At 39.5% G+C, this 20,469-nt stretch overlaps 1 long non-coding RNA gene across 1 annotated transcript; it reads left to right on the forward strand.

Moving 5' to 3' along the window:
* The first annotated feature begins 9,084 nt into the window (after positions 1-9,084).
* LOC108680271 lies at positions 9,085-10,728 on the forward strand. Its single transcript, XR_001931417.2, has 3 exons — positions 9,085-9,417; positions 9,649-9,829; positions 10,198-10,728. It is a non-coding gene; the product is annotated as an uncharacterized LOC108680271 (long non-coding RNA).
* Positions 10,729-20,469: the final 9,741 nt, after the last annotated feature.

Here is a 20,469-nt window from a genome sequence, read left to right on the forward strand (position 1 = left end):
ACATTCCTATCAATTCATAAATTTATTTTTTATTCACATTCCCGTCCTCATTAGAACTTCTTACATCATTCATAAACCTCTACCATTTTACACATATTATTAATAACATTACGCCACGTCGTATTCTCATATCTTACCAAGTGCAGGACTAAATATTTGAGAACCTCTCATCTTACCGAGCAATATTCCTCCGCGTCCAAGCCACGAGCCGAGCCGAGCCATCTCCTCGACCAAGACTCTCTCCACAAGCCTTTGTTTCTGCACCTGGAGACTCATCGAGGGTCTTCATTGTGTGTTCACTAATATTAAGGACCTCTTTATACAGTGGGGGAACATTTTCGAGAGGTTGTTTGCATAAGAAGTGCATGAGGAAGGAATAAATGGTCGCCATGATGGCCTCCAGGGTTCTTGCTTAAACAATGGCGGGCCGTTAGCGAGCCTCGGGGATGCCATCTTAATATCACGTGCCTCTTGCCTTATATGCCTAGATGCCTGCTTGCTTTTGTGCCTTCTTATTGCCTAGATGCCTGCTTGCCTTTGTGCCTTTTTTGCCTTGAGGCTGCAGCCATTGAGTCTTCGTTGTCTTGATGCAGCCTTGTTTACAATTTTGTTTGTTTATGTGCCTGCTAGCGATTGTTCCTTCATTTTTCGCATTGATGAAGCCTTGCTTGCACCTTCTTTTTGCCTTGATGCATGCTTGCCTGTACCTTCTTGTTGCCTTGATGCAGCCTTGCCTGTACCTTCTTGTTGCATTGATGAAGCCTTGCTTGCACCTACTTTTTGTCTTGATGCAGCCTTGCCTGTACCTTCTTTTCGCCTTGATGCAGCCTTGCACGTACCTTGTATTATTATTTATGTACCTTATTTTTGCCTTAATGATACACATTACTTCATTTTTCCTTTATGCTACATTACTACCACCATTACTGTGCTACACCTGCCTACCTCCATTACTGTGCTGCACATATACCTACTACTGCACACTACTATTACGAAGGTTGTCCTCCCCTTGGTATTCAATCATTTAGTTTCATTTTGCTTTGCTGGACGTCAGAAAACTCCCACCTTACTTACTGTACAAATCAATTTAATTTTCAATTCCTCTTGCTTATAACTGTCAATTCCTGTTTTTTTCATAATTATCAATTTCTATTTCTTGTGATTATAGATTGTTGTTCCCGTAATCTCTATTTCGTTTTGTTCGTGATTATAATGGTCGTCTGAGCGGCGGGAGTATTGAATAAATTGCGTTTTTCGTGTAAATGCAGCGGGCAAATTTCGATAAAAGTGCTCTTTATCGAGGTTCCCCCTATCCAGCCATGCGATTTACGGTCTTCCTATCGCTACTTGGGCCCGACGCGGTTGCCATACAGAGGGTAACCTTTTACGTACGTTGCCATAAAAACCTTGCTCGCCTAAATGAAGTGTTGCCGTAAAACGCCTTCCACCTCTGAGGCTGCAAGGTCTGATCGTGAGAATATCTTATCTTCAGAGATGAAAACAAAAGAAATTCAGATTACTGAAAAAGATTTGCGCTTGACCGAAATAATCTTTTGCTTGCAAAAGATTATTTGTGCTTGTGTACTGAAGAAGGTGAGTTATTTTTTATGCTAATGAAAAAATATATATTTAAACTTGAGATTTTACAATTCATTCAGTATTTATCGACGAAAGAATCATGAATCATGAAGAGTAATCAGAATTAAATATTTAGGAACAATAAATTACCTTCAACTCCTCTTCTTAAACATTCACAAGCAATAAAATATTCATAGAAATTAATATGATAGCAATGTCATTTGTTGATGCTCTATTTAATGTTTACCATTTATTATATTAAACAATCGAGCTAATGGAAGCGCTATAGATCGCTATGTCTAATCTCAAAAGAAAGTCGAGCACAATATTAGGAGCATTAAATTAGAAGATAATGATGCCTGTCATCTCAATGACAACATCATCGGCGAGATGATATACCTCGATAATAATTGTACACTCCTGAGTCACTCGAAATAAATAGAAGAAAGTGTAAGAAATAGTGAAATTATTCAGTTCCATTACTTGTGAGATGTTACGGGATAAAAATTCTTAATTCTTAAAAAAAATTCAAAAGCGTAGACCTTATATCTTTATTTTGATTCATGAAATCCAATGCTAAGCAGCGTATCGTACGAAACAAGTAATCCATATATACGAAACGTATAATCCAAATATGCGAATCGTGTAATCCATTTATACGAAACGTGTAATCCATTAATACGAAACGTGTAATCCAAACATACGAAACGTGTAATCCATTTGTCTCTTATACACATCTAGATGTGTATAAGAGACAGATGTTACACACTCTGGCTTGCAGCTGCTGTTGCAGCCACTAATAATTTACAATGTTACACACTCTGGCTTGCAGCTGCTGTCGTTGCTGCTCCCAGTTCTGCGATGCTGCAGCATGCCACTGCTGCGGCTATCACTCCCCTCTTTCAAATTGGGCTGTAAAACCACGAGTTTGAAGCCGTCAAATATTTGATGATTGCATCACATTTCAGTCTTAGTCCCCAGCGCCTGAATTACCGGTTACAGTCTGAAAAATTTAGAAGGGCTCCTGGAAATTGAGTTTCCTAACGCCATACATTCTTGTGTCACAAAAACGGCTACTTCTGTAGATTTCTTTGGACAGAGAACTTGTACGACCCACTCTAATATTTCTCTTTTGGAATGTTAGAAGCCCAGAACCTGCGCATCAGGTACCTTAACAAGCGTGCAAGCGATGCTGAGGAGAGCAATTAACAGCTAAGCTTCGTTACCTTTTACTTTTTTCTTACAATTGACTGCGGAAATAGAAACTTCAGAAGTTGAATGTTTTCTTATTATTTATGTTAAAATTTATGAGAAGAATCTGTATTCATGGAATTTACTTAATCCACCATAATTCTATTATTTCGAAAATTATCTCAATAAACATCGCTGACATCGTACCATGAATGCATTTATCTTTTACCAGAACCAACTTAGAGAAAACATGACTTTGATCACTCAGCGATCGCATATAATACTTTAAAGTCAAATTATTTTTTTCCAATCCTCCCTAGCTTCGCATATTGCATTCGACAAACTCCTTACCAATTCCTCCGTGAGCTTCTCACGGCACGACGCCATTGCGCTCGCTTGCGTGCCTACACGTCGGGACGCTCGAGCGACCGTTTCTCCGATGCTGCTGCAACCCTCGGCGTGTTTACTTCGGCTGTTGACTTTGTTTACCTTGCCGGAGCTTTTGTTAACTTTGCCAAGCTTCTGTTTACTTACGATTTGCCTTATTTAGACCTGGCACAAAAAAAATTGAAGCCAGACCCTTGGTTCCGAGCTTGGAGTTTCTGTTGGTTCTTCGAACTGGAAAGGATTTCTTTTCCCGCAATGCGCCTTTCCGCTTCTAACGTTGAGTTTTTATGGAATCTTTATTGAAAAAGAAAACGGTGCGATGCTCGAATTATGTGCGGTGCGATGCTCGAGTATCGAGGAAGAATAGCTAAGCATTAACATTTATAAGTTGAAGATTTATCGATTTTCAATGCAAATTAATTGAATACATATTTTCTCTTTCATCAAAGACCAATTTCGTTCGTGTGGTTCAGAGATAAGAAAACAATTACAAATTCAATACTTGTCGACTACGGGTTTCAGAACTAATGATAGAATTACTGCTTAATTTTAACTTTAGTAAGTTTTATCAAATGTATGATTGAAAATAGGGCCGTTCGACATTCTTATTTAAATATTTTGCGCGTATAATTGTACAAATTTGGTAGCTACTGGCGTATTTAAATAAATGATCGTAATGATTATACGTCATGTATTTAAATTTGAGGGTCGTTTCATCCAAGCGAAAAAACATATTTCTCGCCTACTTTGTGCGCCCATCATGTGAATGCCAAAATTTTTCGCTACGTTGCTCGTTCTTCAGCAGTGCATCTTCCCCAGCCGTTGTGCAGGTCTGCAATGCAATTGCATGATCGTTTCGCACACTTTGAATACAATTCTGAAGCCTTTCTTCGTCGAGGGCTCGCTTCAAATATCCTGCTATTCATCTGACGCTCCTATTGCACCGAAGTTTCGCACGTTTGTCATGTTTATTGCACGGCTCTTTCATTTGTGAGGCATGAGTCTACGTGGCCGTGCCGAGCATCTGGCATGCATCTTAACTGCCATTTCAACACGCCGAATAAGCTCGCTACCGCAGGGCAATTCTCGGAGCTGTTTTCTGGGGAGTGTTTTGCGCGTATTTTTTAGAGCAACGGCGGCGAAGAGGTTCATCCATTAGGCGTCTGGGTGTGCGCGTCGCTCGCTAAAGTTCCTGGCCACTTTTATACCGCAAATGGCCAAACTTAAGAAAAATAACGAGCTGCAGGGAGACCGCATCTAGAGCATTTTAGGGCGCACTAAAGATACTGCAAGACGACACAACTTTCTGAAATATCCTTCACAAGAAATAGGAGGCTTTCCTAGGGCTCGGCTGCGGTAAGTTTTGCTCTCCAAATGTAATTGGAAACACAAAGTTTGATGATCAGCCAAGCGCTCCAGGCAGCTTTTGATGTCAAACGAGGTATGAGGGCATGAGGGTATGTGAGGTATAAGGGTATGGTGAGTCTATAGGTCATGCATCCATGCCATTAATGTGGGATGGCTGATGTAGAGGTATGAGGTATGTGCTTGGTAGTCGCCACGAACAAATCACGTATATGAGGAAAATGCGAGAGTGGAACTTATGACGTGCGTGCAAAATGCATGAAGAATGCATGAAAGATAAGTCATGATTGAGAGATGAGTGAGCGAACCACAGCTCAGCCGCTGGGGTCGGGAAACTGATTGGTCGGTCGTTCCTTCCATAAAATATTTGTGTTACACGTCGACCCCTCTATGCCCACATACATACAGTAAGGCGAAAATATGGTATTATTATACCTTATAAGAAGAAATGCAAAATTCACATATGACAAACTTTGACAAAGAGAAATTTGATATTTTGTTGTACTCAATAAAAAACCCGAAGTTATGAATGATGAGAAAAATGCAGTCTTCGCTGCTATATTAAAAAAGAAATAATGTTTTGCGGATATTTAAACAGCTTTTCATTATCAATTCCCTTCCAACCTTCATAAATTTATCGACCTCTTGAGGTCTGTTCTCTACCCCATGCAAGGGTCGATATCGACCACTTAGCCGACCCTTGAGCTAGGGATAAGTTAAGAGTGAAGGATTGCAATAATAAAGGTTTTCGTTTTTAAATGTGTTAAATTGATGGAGTCATGGGCGAGTTTTGCGGTCTCGCGAAAATAAAGAGTGGGATTTACTGAAAATTTAGAGGTCGAATAAAAAATCCTACTAAGAGCTCGTGCTCATTATAGGATTTAGTAGATAACCTGACTAGGTATTTTTGCATTTACCGCTCACTATAGTAAGTAAGCTGACTTAGCTGAGCAGTAAATGCAAAAAATGTCTTCTTCCCAGAGTAGAAAATATTTCGAAAGTCCAATTCATGATAATTTCGTGTCAGGTTCTAGAATTTAAGCCTCAGCAGAAATCCTGGCTGAATTAATCGATTTCCACCAATATTGGTTTCGTTGAGAGACGTCGCTCGTGCTGACTAAATTAAAGAAAAGACGTACGACGTAGAAACCAAAGATGAAGGCCTCCAATTTTAGGAAGAGGCTGCGGCAGTCGTAATTTCGAGAGGAATAATTCAGACGATATTAACGCTCTAAATTTGCTTCACAAATCTGAAGAGGATCATTCAGCGCTGTCGTCCGCAAGATATTTGACGGTTTGGTGTCTGCGTTCTCTCGATGATGACTCGAAGTCTGCTGACTCAGCGGTCTGCGATTATCTCGGCGCTCGATTTCATTTCTCTGATTTGTTTTCGTGCTCAATTGAGGCTGCGAGGGGAGCCTGTAAGCAGTCAACTTCTATGCGCTTTCACAGAAAAATATTTCTCAAATTTATATATCATTTATTTATAAGGAAAACTCCACTTTATCCACTTGTACATGAAACCAAGTATGAACTTCAACATATTTGTGTGACTGTTCATCAAACTTGATTTCCAATTAACTTAAAACGATTTGTAATTTTGGATATTAATTTTTCCAATACATTTTAGTGAATCAGTACAATATCGCATAAAAATATTTTCCGGTTCCAATCTAAATTATTTAAACATTTCTACACTGTAATTCACTTGTATTGAGGGAGAAATATAAAGCGGTATGCTACCCCAGATGTTGCTATTTTGCTGTCGTGTGGGAAATTTAGATGTCAAAAAATAAAAATAAAACAGATGACACATATATATATGTTATTTTTTGTTAATGATGTAGTATATATTGAGGCGGTCCAGTTGCGGTTTTTGTTCACGTTGCAGGATAAACAGAACGCGCACAATTCATCGATATTATGCAAATGATTATGTACCAATTTACTTATGAAGGGATCTTGAATAGATATAACATGTTCTTTTTGTTCGTTGTGTTTGCTTATGTTGCTCATTCTCAGATAAATGAGAACACTTTGTCCAAATAGTGACGCAGGTTTTTCTCTTATGTGGGTCATCCTGACTCGTTTTGCCCCACATAAGGGTGCAAATATAAGTGTCACTACCCAGTCAAGCAGCAATGTGGGCAACGAAGTCGATTATTGCGGGTTATGTCATAACGCGGAAGATCCGCCCACTCGATGGTCTGGCCGTCGAATTTCCCTAAACAATCTTTACAGATGCACGGCAAATTATCGACTGTGGGTTTATCGCCGATGATCGAAGTAAATGAGAGTAGGCAACTCAACAAACAAAGTGCAAATAAATTATCTGGAAACTTTTTGTTTGGCTATTCATTCTTTTAGATTAATTAATCTAAAATTAATATACATTTTATACATTTTAGTTTGATATGATATGAAAAAATTTAATTCATGATTTTATGAACAACTGATAATTGACTATGTTACTGATTATTAATCACAATTAATTATGTTATCACCGTTACTATTATCTAAAAATTTACTTCCTGCATCGTTACTACCAGCACTGTTACTGCCAGCACCGTTACTACCATCAAAGTTACTACCTGTACCGTTACTACCAGCATCGTTACTACCAGCATCGTTACTACCAGCATCGTTACTACCAGCATCGTTACTACCAGTATCGTTACTACCAGCATTGTTACTACCAGTATCGTTACTACCAGCATCGTTACTACCAGCATCGTTACTACCAGCATCGTGACTACCAGCATCGTTACTACCAGCATTGTTACTACCAGCATTGTTACTACCAGCATTGTTTTTACAAGCATCGTTACTACCAGTATCGTTACTACCAGCATCGTTACTACCAGCATCGTTACTACCATCATTGTTACTACCAGCATCGTTACTACCTGCATTTTTACTACCAGTACCGTTACTACCAGCATTGTTACTACTAGCATCGTTACTACCAGTACCGTTACTACCACCATCGATACTACCAGCTTTGTTACTACCAGCATTGTTACTACCAGCATTGTTACTACCAGCATCGTTACTACCAGACCAGCATCGTTACTACCCTGTCTCTTATACACATCTAGATGTGTATAAGGGTACAGTACAGGTACAGTACAGGTACAGTACAGGTACAGTACAGGTACAGTACAGGTACAGTATAGTCACGTTATGGTTGTCCAAAGGTCGCGATGTTTCTGCTGCGGCTGGAAAGCTCCTGCACGCCATGCCACCTCGTGTGGTGGTGGACGCGAAGGCCGCGGCCCTGAGGGGGGCACCATGGGGGGCGCTCGTGGCGGCGGCGGGGGGCGTGGAGGTCTGGCTGACGCTGTACAGCCCTGACCCCTACGAGCCTCACGACGACCTCTTCCTGCCGCTGCACGACAGCGGGTAAGAACCTGTAGGTGCATGTAAGAAGCTGAAGATGCATGTAAGAACCTGCAGGTGCATGTAAGAACCTTACGGTGCATGTAAGAACCTGAAGATGCATGTAAGAACCTGCAGGTGCATGTAAGAACTAGTAGGTGCATGTAAGAACCTGTAGGTGCATGTAGGAACCTGTAGGTGCATGTGCCAACCTATAAATGCAGGCGAGAACCTGTAGTTGCATGTAAGAATCTTTAGGTTCATGTAAGAACCTGTAGGTGCAGGCAAGAACCTGTAAGTGCAGGCAAGAACCTGTAGGTGCAGGCAAGAACCTGTAGGTATAGGCAAGAACCTGTAGGTGTAGGCAAGAACCTGCAGGTGTAGGCAAGAACCTTTAGGAGCAGGTGATGCCGTCGGGGCGGGGCTTCTTGGCGAGAGAGCCACACCCCTGCATGTTATTATGTTGCTGCCGCTGCTGTTGTTACTGTTGCTGCTGATGTTGTTGCTGCTGGTGTTATTGTTATTGTTACTGTTGCTGCTGACGTTGTTGCTGCTGCTGTTATTGTGTTATTGTTACTGTTGCTGCTGACGTTGTTGCTGCTACTGCTGTTGTTACTGTTGCTGCTGTTGTTACTGCAGCTGCTGTTGTTACTGAAGCTACTGTTGCTGCTGATGTTTCTGCTTTTGCTGTTGTTGCTGCTGTTGCTATTACTGTTGTTGCTGTTACTATGTTGCTGCCGATGTTGCTGCTATTATTGTTGCTGTTGCTGTTGTTACTGTTGCCGCTGTTGTTATATTGCTGCCGATGTTGCTGTTGCTGCTGTTGTTGCTGTGGCTGCTGATGTTGCTGCTGTTGCTGCTGCTGCTGATGTTGCTGCTGTTGCTGTTATTATTGTTGCTGTTACTGCTGCTGTTGTTACTGTTTCTACTGTTGTTACTGCTGCTGCTGTAGTTTACTGTCTCTGCTGACGTTGTTGCTGCTGCTGCTGTTATTGTTGCTATTGCTGCTGCTGTAGTTATTATTGCTGTTTCGAAAGTGAGGGTGCCTGGCGCGAAAGTATGTTTGGAAGGGAAGCTGGCCTGATATACAATTTCTCGTATCTGCATAATCAAGTTAATTAACATTGCAACGTAACACGTAAGTTGATGAGATCGGTAGAACGGTACGTTCTACCGATCGTAGAAACGGTACTGTATTAAGGAAAAAACTAAATCAATTAGTAAAAAAAATAAGTCATAATAACAATGAGAAAAATCTATTGTCTATTCACCTCCAAAATTATTTGCTCTATCTAATTAATAATTATTGTCTCTATTGTACTCCACTCAGTTTACTGCAGATCCTAATAATTCCATTTGTGAGATGTCGTCAAGAAAGCCTTCTGCTGACTTGTCACTTAGGCCGCAACAATGAATAATTTCTCGGCGGAAATGAAGTCTATGGGTGCCTCTGAAGTTCTGCAGGTGCCAGCCACTTCCATGACTGAATTGGATAATATTGCCAAGGATCCAAACCTGGTGAGTACAATACCAGCCAATATAATCTATACAACAGGTTTTTGCGACCTGAGCTGACATGGTGCCGACATATATAGATATGAAAGTACACATATTGCCTACATGCATTTGGAAATGCATTTGCGTACTTATAAATGCCTATATGTTCATTTCCATGCTTAGTAATGACCATCAGCAGTAAGCTAGATTGTGCTTTTTGAACTGGAAGAATTAAAAATTTCTACCATGCAGATTCAAAAGTTACAACCCAGCCTTACATCGGATGCAACTCGAAGATGACTGTGAGGGGAGTGCTGCAGCGCTGCAAGACACACGATTTGTCACTTCACTTCAGCTTTACGGGTTTAGGAGAGAGAAGAACTGCCTCAAAGCAAGCATTTGGGAGTCTCCTACTATATACCGCGAATTCTAGGTGGGTATTGGTGTTAAGGATTCCATCCTTATTGCTGATTCATTGTCTCTGTTCACAGTTTAAGAGGAGCATGTACGTCAATTTTTTTTATTTACTTACGGATCATTTTGAAACTTCGTACACATATATAAAACAGAAATCTAAGACTTTTTTGTTAGTGTAAATTTTGAGAAATTTAAATCTTAAATTTGTGATCTTTGAAGGTCTAGGCGTTACTTGCGCTTCGACGTCTGTCATGAGCAAACAAATTAACGCACACACATAACTTTGAGCTCTTTAAAGGCGTTGTTCTTGGACGTTTAAAATGAGCATAAAAATCGGAGAAGTCTATATTTTCGATTTTTGACTTTGTCCTCACCAACTTTCAGGTGATGCCGCCGCATTGCAGATGAAGGATACGAGGGAAGTGCTCGTAAACCACATCCAGGCCGCACTCAATCCGAGGTGCGCGTGATTGGGACGGAGGAAGAAAGTTGCGGCTTGATGCTACTGCATCTCTGTCCTGTGTCGGTTCATCATCTCTCAGTGTTACCGTATCAACTGCAGGTGTAATTTCATGTGCATCACCTTCTGGATCAAACGGCGGTCCAGGTAGTCCTGTCTTCCTACAATCAAGCGTTTCAATCCTAATTTAATGTCGTGCCATTATAAGGTAGCTCATTGACTGAAGTAGACTAAATTGAACCTAGGTAAAACTGGAATATAAACCGGGAATGGAACTGCAGCTGTATAGGTAATAATATAGCAATAAGTAATAGGAGAATAAGGAGTAATACTCCTATAATGTAATATGTATTAATAAGTGCACAGCTGCCGTACACTTATTACTTCTATATCATTACGGTGTATTACTTGTTCAACTGTCGACTAACCTGTCGAAAGTAAAGTAGTAAAAAATCCACTGTCGTTTTATTGACATGGCCGTTTAATTCAACGGGCGCCTGTGATGGAATCGCACGACATATTACAGATATTTTATGAAAAAAATTATACATGTTATTAATTTAGGATGAACGGTGCCATGTATACAATATGTATAACGTTTCATCATGGAATTTTTTTAAACGTTGAATATCATTATTGACTCGTATCAATTTGCGCGTAAGTCATTTTATAGGTTTTTAACCAGAAACTATACCAAAATAAAAAATCAATAGGACTTTTACCAGCTTCTAAGTAGATTACTATATTATATGGACGGTGAAATTAAAATGTAGTGTATTTTTATTCAACTGTCGTGTAAAGTTATGTTCAGCTACAAGAGTAGAATTCATTATATTCGATACAGTAGGGCGTGAATACTGCTAATATTCTGCATCGAATATTACCGATTCAGCATAGCAATATTATAGATTCGACATCGATCATTGAATATTCTGCGTCGATTAATGTGGATCCGGAATCGATTAATGTAGATTTGACGTCGATTACTGAAGATTCGGCGTCGATCGATCAACATTTACGTCGATTAATGCAGATTCGGCTAAAACTACTTAAGATTCGACTTCGATCGATGCAGATTATTCGATTCGACAAATTATCAGGTGCAGAAACTTCGACGATCTTCTCTGAATCGTCATAGAAAGTTCCTCAATAATCGTCGTCGCGCCCCGTGACATTGCCCTCTCCGTTGCCCACTCCAAATGGGGGTTTGCACATGTCGATCGAGCAAGAATCTGCATTAATTTCTTCATCGATCCGCCCTAATCTTCATCGATCGATCAAGACCTGATTGACTGGGTATGTAGTAGGATAATTTTATATCAATTTATAAGTGAGCTATGTTGCAATTGTAGTAGTTATCGATTTAATTCTCAAATAAATATTGCAAATCAATAGCTTTGTATAAAATGTATACGTATTTCTTTATGTTTATCCAAATCTGTTGTTTTATTTAATACTATTTAGCATATTCAGTTTTGTGAATAGTTTCTCACAAGTTTCATGCAACTAGTTTAATGTTATGAGTTGATGACCAACTTTTTTAATGGTATAAATCTCCACGCAATCTGTGGCTGTCAATTTGGCCTTGTCTTGTGTTCGTGCTCGACTTCAATATAGAGGCACTTAAAAAAAAACAAAAAGAAAAAAGGTTTTATAGAAAGCCCTGTCATGCGAATCACATTTCTCCATAGAAAAAAAACCTGAGTTGATCTGTATAATAAATGAAGGTAATATAGACCGAAATCCCGCGAAAGTTTCATAAATTCTACGTTGGATTCATTAGACATGAGATATTTCTGAGCAGTGCAGGTGATTTCATTTCTAAGTGATGGGGTATAAGGCGAAGTGATGGGGTATAAGGCGAAGGGATGGGGTATAAGGCGAAGGGAGTGACGAGATCTAGAGGATATGAAACGTCGACAGCAACACACGAAGGCCAAAATAAAAACTGAAACTCGTTTTTCCTAGACTTGAACTGGAGGAAAAAAATTGAGATTTGGAAAAGAACTGATGACTTGGAATTTCTGTACTAAGAACAGTAATGCGTGCTAGTTATTTATGAAATATATGAGTAGATTGCAGGAAAATACTTGAAAAGGAAAAAATATATTTGAATAGATTGCAGGAAATCGAGGTGAACCGCAACTGCGCTTACAAACATTTTAGAGAATCTAACGAAGAAAATTGTAATTTCAACATTAAAAACATGCTTTGGTGATAAAATCGTATTGTTTGCGCGTGCATAATTTTTACAGTGCATTGAGAGGGGAAGTTAACGTGCAAGAGGAATGAACGTAAGCCTCTGCCGCCGTATGTCACTCTCCGGGAAAATAACTTTCAACTTAAATTATACGTAAACTATTGAGTGTAGCAACCTGAGGATGTTTGTACGCAACAGAGAACATTTTAAAGTTGTCGCACGTGGCGGCAACCATCAGTGCAAGTCATTTTGCGCTCAATAACAACGTATCTTTTTTGAGAAGTAGGCTTGTGTGACAATATTGCTCCGACTACTCATGTCAGGCGGTTGAGGGTTGAGAGCAGAAAACCTTAACGATATTTCCATTTAACAGATTATTTCTGAAATTATCTGTACTCAGCTTCTTCTGATACATCTAAAATACGGTTGATTGCATTTATTACATCAAATTCAGAAGAAAATTCGATACTTTCAGCGGTGCCATCAGAAACAGAGCTCCACGACGTTTCGCTTCGCGCTGCCTGCGTATCTTGCTTTCTCATTTGAAATAGAGCATTCGCAGCCGATTCCTGATACCTTTTAGCCATTTTTTGAACCAATCGTTGAATCAGAAAGTACAACTGCTATTTTTGTAGCGAAAACGAGTTGATCCAGCAGCGTTCTTCTGCCCCATAACGATCAATAAAGTCAATGAGGATAAGGAAAGAGAGTATCGTACATTGTACGTATTAATAAATTTCAATGACTGCAAAATAGCTGAGCAGAGGCGTTGCAATCAAAAATTACGATTAGTCCAAGTGTGCAGTAAGTATAGGTTAAGGTAGGCTAAGCGCATTATAAGTGTAGGTTAGCTTATGTTAACCTCTGAGTTGGGTGAGCATTTCAACACTTCAACCAAGAAAATCTTAAGCACAAGGAAATCTATAGTCGCTTATATCTTACCCCAATGCGCAAATTTATACCTTGGTCGATTTTCTAGATGATCTTGAAGCCATAAAGAATTAGTAGTATCTGAGCAAGCGTGTTATCTTCCAAATAGAAGGAAGAAAGCCATCAATAGTCCTCTAACAGATGGGGAATCTTGCTATGATTTATTGTTCCGCATCGGCATTTTACGGCTCTGAAGCTCAGACATCTTTTACTAATTTTACTAATAGGTTTCAGCTCGCAATGCACGGTGATTTAAGTGCCTTTCAAACTTCAAAAGACCGACTCAGTATATGTTGGACTTGAAAATAAATCTTTAGATCAACTGGATATTATTCCTACGAGACAAATCTTCGTCTCTAGCATCAGTGACTACTATATACAGACTAAAAATAACTCTTAATAAAAACAACGTTAATTTTGATTCGTAAAATCTTAAGTTTTCAGATGAATTTCTGGACTAGCATATGCACGGCCCACTCGATGTAATGAAGAACTCATTAAATACGTTTGATCTCGATCGTGTGCTGGATGATCGTATGCAGGATGATCGTATGCCGTATGATCGTATGCAGGATGATCGTATGCAGGATGATCGTATGCCGGATGATCGTATGCAGTATGATCGTATCTAGGATGATCGTATGCAGGATGATCGTATCCAGGATGATCGTATGCCGTATGATCGTATGCAGTATGATCGTATCTAGGATAATCGTATGCAGAATGATCGTATGCAGGATGATCGTATCCAGGATGATCGTATCCAGGATGATCGTATGCAGGATGATCGTATCAATATGTACCGAGGTGGTAGAGATTACTTTGAATTATGAACATCTTACTAAACACATCCTGCAGGGTTTCATAGGTGAAAGTGTACTCCGAATCAAGAAGTGTCACTGCGACCCACGTACGGCCTGCTCATACCTTCTTACGAATCATACCTTCTATACCTACGAATCATACCTTCTATAGATATTCATATTCGGGAATATTTTTCATTATTTAAGCTCTCTTGAACGATATAGAAATTAGGAACTCACAAAGCTAAAGCTCAGATAACAACTTTATTTAACATTGCACGTGTTTTGCGTTCATTTTTCAGATGTGCGACAGTGTGAAATCGGCCACCCGTCGGTCGACGACCTAACATCGACGCACCATTCTTCAAAAATAAAGTTTGGCCGATGCGTCCATCAGGGCGGAAGGAAGGAATATCGAGGGATAGCCATGCCATCCATCTCGGTCGTTTGATGCTGCCATGGACGAATTTCTAAAACCTACAAGTAATTTCTCAGCGCCGACCTCACCCTGTGGAACGAATGGCCACAAAATTGAGGTCCCGCTTGGGAAGAGAAATGTGGAGGGGGGAAGAGAGTTGGTGGAGGAAGCTATGTAAGGACGACACCTTCAGCTGTGGTGTTGTTTGTCGCAGGTTATTGTGATGAGAAATTATTTAGAAATATTGTTAGTAAAGTGTTCGTATGAATTGGAATTTTAGAGTAAAAAATGTTAATTCTTCAAATACCGTTGAGTAAATTCTTCAAAATTTATCGCGCGAGGGTGGGGACACTGGGACAGAATTAAAGAAAATTTTCACATCCAGCGAATTTTTCTGAATCATTTAGATAAAAGTTGAGTCACATTTCTGTCATATGACGAGTGAACCATTTGTTCCGGGTTTTCCTTGGAGTTATAACAGTGAGGATTAATTTAAAAATTTTGCTAGGCAAGTGGTTGCAGATGATTCATGCAGGATCAAACTCTTATTCAATTGCAGAGAAGATTACTTTTAAAGTTGTTGACTGAGTAAAACTATTGTTGAAACTGAATAAAAAGATTTATAATTTTTATTTTATTGAAATACTTACTTGAACACTTGTCTTCGTTTAACGGCTCAAACGTTAATATGTTTTCGTTAATTGACCAATGAAATTTCTGTAACGAGACCACGGCAGCTCAAATTCTAGATCTGTATCGCCCCAGTAAAAATTCTTGCGGGGAGCGTTCTATGTCGCTTCGACTTGTTTCTAGCAATGCAAATAGCCCGTGTATGAATTATTTTCGTACGTGTAGATGAACGAAGATAACATGGCATCGGGATACATTAGCGATGTTCGTGATGAACGATCGCAACGTGGGCTCATGCAAATGGAAAGAGAAAGCAATTAGAAAGATTCAACTGATGCCTAAAGCAGCATATATGACTGCTCAAAGCCATCTGAATTTACTTGTAATTTTACTCACAATCGTGAAGAATTTACAGAATGAGTCTAAAAAGTAAAAAAAGCTATACGTCATTCATTGATTGATAACATTTTATTTAGGCGTAACTATTAGAAAGTTCGTCGACTGAAATTATGGAATAATTACGATAGGATAACTATTACCAGCTATGTTTGTATGATTACTATTGAAGAGCTGACCCCAACTGACAATAAATAATGACAATAAATAACAGTTCAGCGAATTATATCTAAAAGTATTTTTAGATATTATTTAGTTACGCAACGTAATTTTTAAAATATATAGGCCGTTTCGGTACGCCACGAGGCAGAGCTCATTTTCCAACTGCACGCACCTATAGCAATAGAGACCAAATAGAGGCTGCAGGAGAAAGGTCCAGTTGAATTATTAGGAAGAATAATAGCAGGAACAGGCCACGTTGAGAGATCCCTTATCACAACTCCTATATGGAGCCGGCAGGCTTCGTGGATGCTTTTGTTCGTGTTCAGCTCAAGTGGATTGTCCTAGCCATCCAATGTTCGTTCAGTTCCTCATCCCTGCATGCGATTTACTGCCTTTATATCGTCCGCTCGGGGGCTTGCTAGTGAACATTGTAACTATAACCTTATAGGCTTCATTTAATTACTAATGCAGATTCAGAACTACATTTTTGCTGCTTTCTTCGACCTATCATTTTTAATTCATGATAATGTCTCAAGTTTGAACGAAATATGTATAAATATTTTCACGATCGAGAGAAACGCTGAGCTGGAGTTTATAAGAAGATGTTATCGCCCATGACAGAGCTTGATATTGATCGTTGAAATTAAGTCATCCCAGGACTTCAATTTGAAGGAATCATCACGTGGTATATCCATATTTTACCTGCAGTAAAAAAATGGCTGCTCCACAAAATGAAGATAATATTTCTTTTAAAGGAGACAGATTACGCCATTAGTTTCGTAAATGATTGAGGGCTTCTCAAGTTGATTAACAGCTAATTTGACTAAAATTGATGCGTTCCTTGGCCGTTACAAGGAAGATATCACGTAACGAGCGGAAAGATAATGATCGGGAAAGAAGTTATGATAGTCCTAATTTATTAGGCGAGAATAAGAGTTGGATCACGTGCGTATATGCTGATACGCATTAATTATGCTGCGGCCGTAACATGTGCGAAGAACTTTATGATTGACCCACGGAATTTATTGGCATGTCTAATGCGAAATCGCGGTAATACTTTTCATATTAAATGAATACTTTTACAGATATCCTAACAAAATATTAAGCATTTGAAACATCAAAAATTAAATACACTCTAGAGGATCCGATAGTTTCTTTTCCATCTACTGCTTGATTTGATTGGTGTTTGGTCATAATTTTTCTTGATGGAGTATAAAGAAAATCCCTTCTTGAAGTAGAAGCTCGGAAATAAATTCTGGTTGTTGGGAAACCAGTGAATCCGACTAGTAAACGCGAGCAAATTTAAATTCCAAAACTTCCTTCTTGTCAGAAAAATATGAAGGTCAGTTTGTTTCCAAATTTCAAATGAAAGTTTGTTGTGTGGAAACCCGAATGCGCCTTCTCGCCACTCGCGCTGTAAAATGTCACCCGTTTGTATTACTTGGTTAGTAGTTACTCGATGGCGTAAAATGTCACCCGTTCGTATTACTTGGTTACTCGATGGCGTAAAATGTCACCCGTTCTTATTACTTGGTTACTCGATGGCGTAAAATGTCACCCGTTCGTGTTACTGGGTTATTCGACGGCGTAAAATGTCACCCGTTCGTATTACGTTGTTACTCGATGGCGTAAAATGTCACCCGTTCGTATTACTTGGTTACTCGATGGCGTAAAATGTCACCCGTTCGTATTACTTGGTTACTCGATGGCGTAAAATTTCACCCGTTCGTATTACTTTGTTACTCGATGGCGTCGACAAAAGTTGGCAGCAAGCTGTGCGTGTTCTTTATAGAGACTAGGACACGCAATTTAAGGAGAGCGTGGCGTGCATGTTGTGCACCACATCATAACATCACGTGTTTGCTTCCAGTTCCCTGCCATGACTAATGGCATTCGTCATTAAACAAGGCAAAAGGGGTGAACTTCACTTTGGGCAAATGTTTGCCTAGTAAATCACATACGAGCTCGGGCCACAAATGTATTGAGAACACAATATTCTTACATATTCCTACACGACAATAACAAAATATAAAATGCTAATGGAAACAACATGTGTGGTCCATTTCGTGATGCCTCACAAACGTGCTCTTTAGATTCACTTACAACTAAGTCTTAAATGAAATAAACACAATGTAAATGTTATTTTAATGCAGCAATTATTGTAATTCGAACGTGATCCGGTTATTAAGTAATAATTTGGCAGTGCACAGCTAGCTGTAATAAATACAATAGAATCTAATAAAATAGCAATAGAATCACAAGAGCTACGAGCTCATATTACCATAACAAAACTCATAAGATCGCATCACGATGAGAGCTTATAATACGTTATTGATGTCACGAGGAAAAGACCCAGCATTGAATATTTTTCTACATGTTGCCAACTATGAGTAAGCCGATATTTCTAAAGGTGCTCAATATTTCTCAGGCTTAGACTCGTTTTCTGGAATTAGCGCAGCTCAACGCGCTGAACGTCATTAGATTTCCTAAACAGAATGGAAGTATTCCTGATCCGGTTTGCAAATGACAGTCGTGTACGGGTCAACCCCCATCCATGCACCTTTGCAATCGTTACGGTCTTCTTTTAGGCCAAATGCACAGCTATTCTATTGCATGGAAATCAGATAGTCTAAAATCCGCCTATCATTGGGCATGTAATAGTATGATACGGATCTTAACGCTCAGTCGTCACGACCTCAAATTTTCAAACCTCCCGAAAAAAATGTAGGACATAGAATTTGAATTGGTGCACGCATACCTGAGTAGTGTTACTTCATTGGTGAACGATCCGCTGCAGGGTCTTCTGTTTACATGAAGTCGTGCCTTTACGGCGCATGTAGGATTCCGTGATATGCGAGGTATTTCAGTGGCCGGGAAGTTTGGACGAGAAAACTTTCTACGAGAATAAGCCATGACTAGTCTATGTGACTGTGTGAATAAGAATTAATTATGTTTCCTTTTAGAAAAACAAATTACTCCTTAAGATACCTCGCTTATTACCCAACAAAGAAAATTCATTTACAAATTTTGTGTTTCACAACAATACAAATCACACTTGGTCTTAAATCGGCATTGACTGTTCGTTTAAAATCATACGAATGCGCCGATCTCTCATTCGACTTCATACAACTGGTCCGATACACAAGGCAGGGATTTTTATGAACACTCAATTTCGGGAAAAGGGGCATGATTGTACCTTTAAATTTTGACCTACACTTCATCAGATGACCCAAGTGGCAAAAATTCAGGACAACCATTGGCAAGAAAATAACGTGCTGACCTCGAAATCTCGCTAATGACAATATTGATCAAAGTCTATAACTGATTTTACATTTGCCAGTTGCATCTTTGTGCCCTCTAAGCTTGGCATATGACGACAAATTGTTTGACATCCGTGTTGAAGTACAATAAATTAATTAAAATTAGGGCTCTGTATGTAATCAGAAAACATGCAGGATTGACAAATTTACAACAACAAATCATTTATTTTATGTCTTGAACGATTTTTCAAATAATCGTAAACTTCCCCGAATTATGAAAGACTGTACTGAGAAAAGTGTCTTTCGACACTCAATGCAGAACATTCACCATTTTTCTCTATTGAATGCAAATTTCCTCACTTAATAAGATCTACGTGACCGTTGGGACGATTTCCCGGCTCGATAAATGTGAAGCATGTGACCAGCACATAAGAAAACTGCAAAAGTCCCATGATAAGACGGCAGATGGTCATGAGCTGCGCCGACCTGTTAACCTCAACAGGTCCAGTGCATGCGCTCGAGGTGGGCCGGTCTCTACTGCCGCGCTCAACCCGCCACAAACTTGCCAGCGGTTAATACATCAACCTCTTGTAATGAGTCTTGACGTCCGGGCCCTGGGAATTGGTCTTATTCGAGACTTACTCGCGAAGTCGGGTAAGTGTCTAAGTAAAAGCCTGCGTTGTAACAGGTTTAGGGGAGCAGCCCTCGCTGCCGAGAGAGTCCATGTTTGGCTTCGTTTGGTGACAAGGAAGGCCAAGTGAATTATAACTCCAAGTTTGCTCTTTAATCTCTGTGGACGGTCAGAGAACATAAATGGCAAGGTTTGTTCTTTTAAAATTCAGCCAGTACATGCATTCAAAAGAAGTACGTGCTTTATTTTAGACCAACACAAATTATGTCCTTTATTTTTCTACTTTCATTTCATAATTTTGCAGTAAATTGTGTCAATAATGGTATTGTCATCATGCATTTATTAAAAAACTACATTGTGACCATTCAATACAACACTGCATTTTCATCGTCATGTAGCACATTAAATCAAAACGAAACTAACGCGAAAATACATTCCCTATTCAGCGAAAGCCTAACTCATCCACACATTTTTTGGAGGTCTTTTATTAGCGAGCGCACCGCAATTGCTCGTGAGCCACGAGAGTGGCGCCCATGTTGGGCCAGTCAGCAGAGGTGGGGCAAACTCGAGCACAAATGTTCACATGAATTTTTATGTTCCTAACATCCTCTTAGCGGCGAGACATTTGCGTTGCTGGGCGTCTGATCTCGTGGAAAGTCATCAGTATTTCAGATACACGTGTCTTCTTTGAAAACTATTTTGATTTCCTATTCAAGTCTAATTGTATGTGATTTTGCAAGCCGTTCGACCAAATGGAAAGCGGCTC

This window comes from Hyalella azteca, unplaced genomic scaffold (assembly GCF_000764305.2).
Source record: "Hyalella azteca isolate HAZT.00-mixed unplaced genomic scaffold, Hazt_2.0.2 contig8324, whole genome shotgun sequence".
NCBI lineage: Eukaryota > Metazoa > Arthropoda > Malacostraca > Amphipoda > Hyalellidae > Hyalella > Hyalella azteca.